This window comes from Triticum dicoccoides, chromosome 6B, assembly GCF_002162155.2.
Source record: "Triticum dicoccoides isolate Atlit2015 ecotype Zavitan chromosome 6B, WEW_v2.0, whole genome shotgun sequence".
Taxonomy (NCBI): domain Eukaryota; kingdom Viridiplantae; phylum Streptophyta; class Magnoliopsida; order Poales; family Poaceae; genus Triticum; species Triticum dicoccoides.
The window spans coordinates 665,867,243-665,876,048 of record NC_041391.1 but is presented as its reverse complement, the minus strand read 5'-3'; positions in this window follow the sequence as shown (position 1 = coordinate 665,876,048).

The following is an 8,806-nucleotide window of genomic DNA, read 5'->3' as shown; positions in this document are numbered from 1 at the left end:
CGGCCTTAGCCTTGGGGACTACACCCAGTGGGTGCACTCAGCGTGCCCCCACTAATCCTATTTGAAGACAGAGTCGACCAGTCGACCTCAAAAAAAAAACAAGATGTATTCTTTAAGACTGTAACCGACTGCCAGCAGTCGACCACAGTCTCGGGGACTACACCCAGTGGGTGCACTCAGCGTGCCCCCACTAATCGACCAGTCGAAGACAGAGTCGACCAGTCGACCAGTTTGCGAAATCCAGTCGCCTTAGTCGAATGACGGAAAGACTGCAATTATAAAGCCTAAGGCCGACTGCCCGCAGTCGACCTTAGCCTTGGGGACTACACCCAGCGGGTGCACTCAGCGTGCCCCCGCTAACACGGAGTTTAACTCGACACACCCACTGGGTGACTACTATAAATTCTGGAAAGAAAAGTTTCTGATAGCATATCCTAACAGAACAAATGGTGGTCGACTGACCTGAACATTGCGTTGGAGGGCGGAACTGGCGTCGTAAGCTGCCTGGCTCGCATCCCGGATGGTCTTCAACTGCTCCATCATGATCCCTGCCTGGCGTATTGCCTCCTTCGCTGCGCCAGCTTGGTCCTCTGGGACGTGGTGCGTCGTGAAGAGGGAGGGCTGCGGAGCACTCGTCAGTGGATCTGCGAAGGACACGGTGTGTCGAGTGGTGTTCCCTTCCTCCGCGACCAGAGCCTCAGGCACTGTCACATCCTGGATCACCTTGCTGGCAGACGCTTTCCTACTCCTTCTGTACTTCAGCGGTTCCTCATCTTCATCATCATCAGGGAGAGTGATTACAACATTGGATGGAGCTACAGAAAAGAATCAGGATTAGATCATGAGTCAGTCCACTAAAGACAGTGTTAAGTATATAGTACCAGGTTTTGAGGTTGCTGCGTCCTCCATCTCATGGTCGTCAGCCCGGGCCGAGGTCTCAGAAGTAGCAGCACTGCAACTCCAAAGAGTCAGTCGACTTACTCCAGCACCAACCAGAGATAAAGTTCACACAAAACAAGAAGACTTAAGCAACATGATTACCCTGATATGGTGGGGATGGACACCTTCATCTTCGGCAGGTGCTTGGTCGGCTTCGACGGGGCCGCCCTGGGCTGCTTCGGCGCCTTTTCAGTCGGCGCCGGAGAGGTGGTCCGAGGGCGCTTGGTCGACTGTGTAATAGTCGCGACCCCCTCGCCGCGTTCAGTCGCAGGGTCATGGACAAGTTTCGACCGCCTTTCCGAGCGCGGTGGTGCGACCTCCTCCTCCTCCTCCTCCTCCTCTTCCCCGTCCTCATCGTCATCATCATCATCGTCATCGTCATCATCATCGGCCTCGGCGGCGTCCGAGTCCCACTCCTCCTCCTGGCTCTCACCCCCGCTCGCTTCTCCCTCCTCAGTCGGAGCCTGCGCTCCGTTGGGCATCGAGTACAGTTCAGTGAGGGTCTGAGGGACAACAAGACAAAGATCAGTCGACCGATCGGCAGAGAAAGCAGAAATAAATATGACGAGAATACAACGGGAAGTGGGGCAGACATGCCTTGTTTGGGTCACTGTGGCAGTCGAGTGGAGGAATCCTTCTGGCCCCGTGAGGGTTGTCCTTGTTCCCAGTAACAGCGGCCATCCACCTTTCCAGAGTGGCATCGTCGACTGCTTCTGGGTTGACCCGAGTCACATCCTCAGTCCCATAGTACAACCATATGCAATGGCTCCGGAACTGAAGAGGCTAGATTCGGCGCCTAAGGAAAACTTCCAGGAGATCCATGCCCGTCACTCCCTCCCGAACCAACTGAACTACGCGCTCCATCAGCATCTTCACGTCAGCTTTCTCCTCCGAGATCAGCTTCAGAGAGGAGGGCTTGTTCACTCGGTCCATGGTAAATGGAGGGAGTCCACTCGACTGCCCCGGTGTCGACTCATCCTGGCAGTAGAACCAGGTCGACTGCCAGCCTCTGACTAACTCGGGAAATGTCATGGCTGGGAAGGTGCTCTTGTTTCTCACCTGGATCCCCAGACCTCCACACATTTGGACCACTCGGGTTCTTTCGTCGCCTGGACTCGCCTTCTTCACAGTTTGAGAGCGACATGTGAATATGTGCTTGAACAAGCCCCAGTGCGGTCGACAGCCCAGAAAACTCTCGCACATGGACACAAACGCGGCAAGATAGGCGATAGAATTCGGGGTGAAGTGGTGGAGTTGCGCTCCAAAAAAGTTCAAGAAACCACGGAAGAAAATTCTCGGCGGCAAAGAGAATCCGCGGTCGACATGGGTAGCCAGAAGCATGCACTCACCCTCTTCCGGCTGGGGCTGCCACTCTTTCCCCGGAAGCCTCGCAGCTCCATGGAGGATCAGGCCCTCGTTGTCCATGTCGAGGAGATCCTTCTCCGTGATGGTCGACTGGATCCAATCTCCCTAGACCCAGCCTTTCGGCAGGCGGGATCTGGACGAAGACCCACCATGGCTGGTGGATCTCCCCTTCGCCTTCTCCGTCGCCGACGCCTTCTTCGCGCGCTCCAGCGCCGCCGTCTTCTCCTTGACCATGGCTTCCGACGGGGCGCGTGAGGAGGAGTGGTGCGGAGGCGAGAGCGAGCGCGTTGGGCGGAGACGAAGGAGGCAGAGAGAGAATGCTGAGGCACTGTTCAAAAACCCTCCCCGGGCGCATTTATAAGATCCCTTCCGAGTGGATGACAGGTGGGCCCGGCAGATCTAATCATATCCTGGAACTGTTACGCGGGCGAGATACGTGGCGAAGAAAGCGGCGCGGAGATCGAGGCGTCTATGTCCCGTCCCATCTGAACGCCGCGGTCCGCTCCGCTTCGCGTGTTTCCCCAAATTTCGCATCCCGCGGAATCCGCGAACGGCAGACTGGCCTGTCAGGTGCGGGATTTCCTGCGATCCGTCGCTCGGAAATCGATGAAGCCCGAAAGATCACTCGACGAAAGAAAAGAATGGATCGAGTCGACTGAAGACAAGTTGCTCACTATCAACGAAGAGATTCTCTGGTTCAGAACAACGCACGACCAGTGTGCAAAGGTTAATCGGAAACAGCATCAACTCCTCCGTCACTCAAAGCCTCAATCCATTCGGGGGCTAATGATGGGGTCATGTACCTAGGGTAGGGTCACAGACCTGATCTAAGTACCCTGCCCAAGGACACCCTTAGAAGAGGTCACCTTCCAGTCGACCAACGAGGGACTCACTCGACTGACTTGAAGGACTCGACCACGAAGACTCACTCGACTACCAGGAGGTCAAAAGGCACTCTGCACTACAACGGCCTGTAGTTAAGTAGACTTTATGATAGTTAAGACACTTTATGTGGGACGTTACCAGTAACGCCCCAGACTAAATACACCTTAAACCCTTCATTACGTGGGCTGGCTGGGGTCCTGGCGCACTCTATATAAGCCACCCCCCTCCACAGGCAGAAGGGTTTGGCATCCTGTAATTCATATACACATAATCCACTCGACCGCCTCCGGGCTCCGAGACGTAGGGCTTTTACTTCCTCCGAGAAGGGCCTGAACTCGTACATCTCTTGTGTTACAACCTCTCCATAGCTAGGACCTTGCCTCTCCATACCTACCCCCCACTCTACTGTCAGACTTAGAACCACGACACTAGCAACTCACTTAAGTTGTTGAGCGGACTCGAAACAAAGTAAAGGCGCAACTAGCTACGAGTTGGTTCCTCCGTGCACAGGTTTTCCATACAAAGCACGGTCGTTCAAGGAAAATAACTCAAAAACTTAAAAAACTGATTGCTCAAGCTTTAGCAACTTAGCTTTTTTGTCGTCTGCTTCCCGGCAAGGAGAAACTTTCTTGAACGGCCTGGTCCACACCATTATCTTCTCCTCCCCCCCGGTAAACCTTATGGGCGAGGGAACCTTCCTTCTTTTGAGAAAGAAACAGAGAAATAAAGTAATGATATGGAGCCTTGGGCTCGTTATTGCTTACCGGGATTTGGTGCTGCACAAAGTGTCAGATAACATATGCAAAAAAGGATTATAGCATAAAAACTGACAAGATGTGCGGGGCACATGAACTTTACTGGTGCACGGGGTCTGCGCCCGGCTCTGTACAAAGGATTACATGCAACAGCGGCAAGACTTGTACAAAAAGGTGGTTGCCGGAAAAGCTTCCGGCAATCGCACCCGCCAAGGCTGCCGCCGAGGAAGCTGGCGGGGGATCTGGCGATCGCACTGACGGCCCTGAGGCCGCAGGAGCACCAGGCGCTGCACCGACCGCCGATCCCTCCGCCGTTACCGCAGCGTCAGTCCCCTACCTGGCGCGCCAGAGATGTCGGGGAGGCTGATTCCACCAACACCTATGGGGACAGGGCCCCTTTCGGTTCGGTGAGGGCGGAGGCCGCACAAAGAGCGGATCGAGGCGGTACACACAAGCGGTTTTTACCCAGCTTCGGGCCGCACGGATGCGTAAAACCCTACTGCTGCTTGTTTGTGTGTATTCAATTCTTGCTCAGGAGCGACGGACGCTGCCAGACTGAGCGTGAGAGTGTTTCTGGTGTTTTGACTGAGCCGAACTAGCCGAACCCCCCGAACCCCCCTCTACGTTGCGCTTGGGCCTCCTTTTATATTTTCAAGGGGTCACCGACAGGGGGCAACATAGACAAGAAGGGTAAAAATGGGAAAGGATGCGGTAGGTGCAGCTACCGCTACTGTGGATACAGTGCACCCTACCTAACTCTGGCGGCAGGGGACAAGGGCATTAAATGCCTGTCTGAGTTGCCTAAACAGTGCAAAAAGTGACCGTTAGGAGCGCCACCGTTTGCCACGATGGCCTTCTCTTCATCTCCGCTTGCCACCTCGCACCCCTAGCTGCACAGCCTCCTGCCACGTGTGCTTGGGAGAGTCCTAGAGCAACACGTTAGCAGGTGTGCTGGAGCGCGGGCACGAAGTGGGGATTTCCCGCGGCAAGCTCCTTGCCGCGGTCGTCGTCTTGTCGTGTTTGGGAGCTTGTCGCTCACTGGGCCTTGCCGGGACGCAGGGCGCGTCGCGGCAAGCTTTCTTGGTATGCCTTGAGTGGCCTTCCCGGCAAGCTCCTCTTGCCGGGGTCTTGTCTCTTCCCGGCAAGCTCCTCTTGCCGGGGCCTTGGTTTGAGTACTTTGTTCTTGAATGGTCTTTAAGGGAACCACGGAGGGTCTTGGCGGTCACCCGGCAAGCCTTGCCGCGGGACGCTGCGACTGCCCGTGCACGAGTTCGGGATACTAGGGTACCCCTACTCTAGTACACCGACAGCCCGTTTCAAAATATGGTCAAAACGGTGGGAATGACCGTTACTAGCTAGCGGTTGAATCTTGGAATTTTTTTGGTGTTTCTCTGATTAAATAGATACTTTTGTACCTAAAAATGATTTTTTGAAAAAATAAAGAGCAAACTATGAGGCAGCTGCAGTTCAAATTTGACCCGCTTCCAACTGAACCGGCAGAAATTTGTCTTTTTCACGAGAGGTGGATGAAAACTTTTGACATCCAACCATTTGGTCAATTGTGCATTAAATATGGCCTAATATTTTAGAAAATTGATTTGGTGCAACTTTGCAACAATTATTTGGTAGGTTCTTCACAAAAAAACTTTTTTGCCACTCGGAAAATGATTAAAAATAGCTAGAAATATGAAAAATGCATACAGATTGGTCCTAATCCATAAAATGTGGTCTAATTCTAGTGAAAGTTTGTGTGGTGCCCTTTTGCAAAATATTTTTGATAGCTACTTCATAAAATCCTCTATTTTTAGTATTTGAAAACTATTTTACATCACTGATTTTCTGAACCAATCATAACTCTGTCCACGGATCGATGACATGGCGCCCATCCATCCATCCATCTCTCCATCCATCCATCTATCTACAGAAAAAAAGGAGATACCCCCCACCCACAGCCCAAACCCTAGCTCAGATCGACCCCTGCCCCCATCGCCCCTTGATGACCCACAAGTATAGGGGATCTATCGTAGTCCTTTCGATAAGTAAGAGTGTCAAACCCAACGAGGAGCAGAAGGAAATGACAAGCAGTTTTCAGCAAGGTATTCTCTGCAAGTACTGAAATAAGTGGTAACAGATAGTTTTGTGATAAGATAAATTGTAACGAGGAACAAGTAACAAAAGTAAATAAGGTGCAGCAAGGTGGCTCGATCCTTTTTGTAGCAAAGGACAAGCCTGGACAAACTCTTATAATAGGAAAATCGCTCCTGAGGACACATGGGAATATCGTCAAGCTAGTTTTCATCAAGCTCATATGATTCGCGTTCGGTACTTTGATAATTTGATATGTGGGTGGACCGGTGCTTGGGTACTGCCCTTACTTGGACAAGCATCCCACTTATGATTAACCTCTATTGCAAGCATCCGCAACTACAACAAAAGTATTAAGGTAAACCTAACCATAGCATGAAACATATGGATCCAAATCAGCCCCTTACGAAGCAACGCATAAACTAGGGTTTAAGCTTCTGTCACTCTAGCAACCCATCATCTACTTATTACTTCCCAATGCCTTCCTCTAGGCCCAAATAATGGTGAAGTGTTATGTAGTCGACGTTCACATAACACCACTAGAGGCTAGACAACATACATCCTATCAAAATATCGAACGAATACCAAATTCACATGACTACTAATAGCAAGACTTCTCCCTGTCCTCAGGAACAAACGTAACTACTCACAAAGCATATTCATGTTCATAATCAGAGGGGTAATAATATGCATAAAGGATCTGAACATGTGATCTTCCACCAAATAAACCAACTAGCATCAACTACAAGGAGTAATCAACACTACTAGCAACCTACTAGCACCAATCCCAGACTTGGAGACAAGAATTGGATACAAGAGATGAACTAGGGTTTGGAGATGAGATGGTGCTGGTGAAGATGTTGATGGAGATTTCCCTCTCCCGATGAGAGGAGCGTTGGTGATGACGATGGCAATGATTTCCCCCTCCTGGAGGGAAGTGTCCCCGGCAGAACAGCTCTGCCAGAGCCCTAGATTGGTTCCGTCAAGGTTCTGCCTCGTGGCGGCGGAGTCTCATCCCGAAAGGTTGCTTGCTATTTTTTTCTCATCGAAAGACTTCATATAGGAGAAGATGGGCGTCGGAGAGCCATCAGGGGGCCCACGAGGTAGGGGGCGCGCCCAGGGGGGCGCCCCCACCCTCGTGAGCAGGGTGTGGGCCCCCTAGCCTTCATCTTTGGCGATGATTTTTCTTTATTTATTTCAAGGCATTCCGTGGAGTTTCAGGACTTTTGGAGTTGTGTAGAATAGGCCTCCAATATTTGCTCCTTTTCCAGCCCAGAATTCCAGCTGCCGACATTCTCCCTCTTCATGTAAACCTTGTAAAATAAGATAGAATAGCCATAAGTATTGTGACATAACGTGAAATAACAGCCCATAATGCAATAAATATTGTCATAAAAGCATGATGCAAAATGGACGTATCAACTCCCCCAAGCTTAGACCTTGCTTGTCCTCAAGCGAAAAGCTGATAAGAATAAATATGTCCTCATGTTTAGAGGTAGAGGAGTCGATAAAAACAAAATACGGACATGAAGGCATCATGATTATTTCATAACAGCAACATATATAGATTTTGTCATATGATTACTCATGTTCAAGTGATGATCTTTTCACAAAGCCAAAGCATGAATCAGAAACCTTATTGGGCACTAACAATTATAATCTCAGTCATTGAAGCATTTGCAATTTATCATAACATCGGAAAGAGTCTATGTCAGAGCTTAAAAGCAAGTCCACATACTCAACTATCACTTAGTCCTTCATAATTGCTAGCACTCACGCGATACTTGTGGTTACAGAGTTTTAATCGGACACAGAGAAAGATAGGGGCTTATAGTTTTGCCCCACAACCTTTTACCTCAAGGGTAATGTCAACAATAATAATTCATGCTCCCCTACATCCAATTAGATATATATATCATACTCTTTCCAACATGCTGAGCTTGCCAAAGGATCAAATGAAAAAGGAAAGGTGAAGGTCACCATGACTCTTGCATAAGGTAAAGGATAATAATAAAAGATAGGCCCTTCGCAGAGGGAAGCAGAGGTTGTCATGCGCGTTTAGTGTTGATGCACAAAATCTTAATGCAAAAGAATGTCACTTTATATTGCCCCTTGCATGTGGACCTTTATTATGCAGTCCGTCGCTTTTATTGCGTCCACAACAAGTTCGTACAAAGTTTATTTCTCTGCACTAATAAGTCATGCATATTTAGAGAGCAATTTTTATTGCTTGCACCGATGACAACTTACTTGAAGGATCTTACTCAATCCATAGGTAGATATGGTGGACTCTCATGGCAAAACTGGTTTAAGGGTATTTGGAAGCACACACTACTGGAATCAGCTACTTTGCCATCTGCCAGCTCTTTGTCGTCAGCTAGCAGACGGCAAAGAAGCTCTTTCCCATCAGCTACCCGAAAGCAGACGGCAAAGAACTGGCTGATGGCAAAGAAAGCCTTTTCCATCAGCCTGTTCTTTGCCGTCCGCTAGCTGACAACAAAGAATCTTTGCTGTCCGCTAGCAGACGGCAAAGAGGGAGGGAGGCCCCACTAAGGAGCTGGTTAAAAAATACTTAACGTCCCCCCACTTTGCCGTCCGCCGCAGACGGCAAATATGAACAAAAGCGGACGGCAAAGGAGGGCGGACGGCAAAGGCTACCCTAACTAACCTAACTAACGGCCGAGCCCCCTCCCCCGCTCGTTACTCATCTCTCTCCACTCGACCTCCTCCGCCCCTGCCCCCGCCGCCCCCGCCCCCACCGCCCGGCGCCGTCCCCG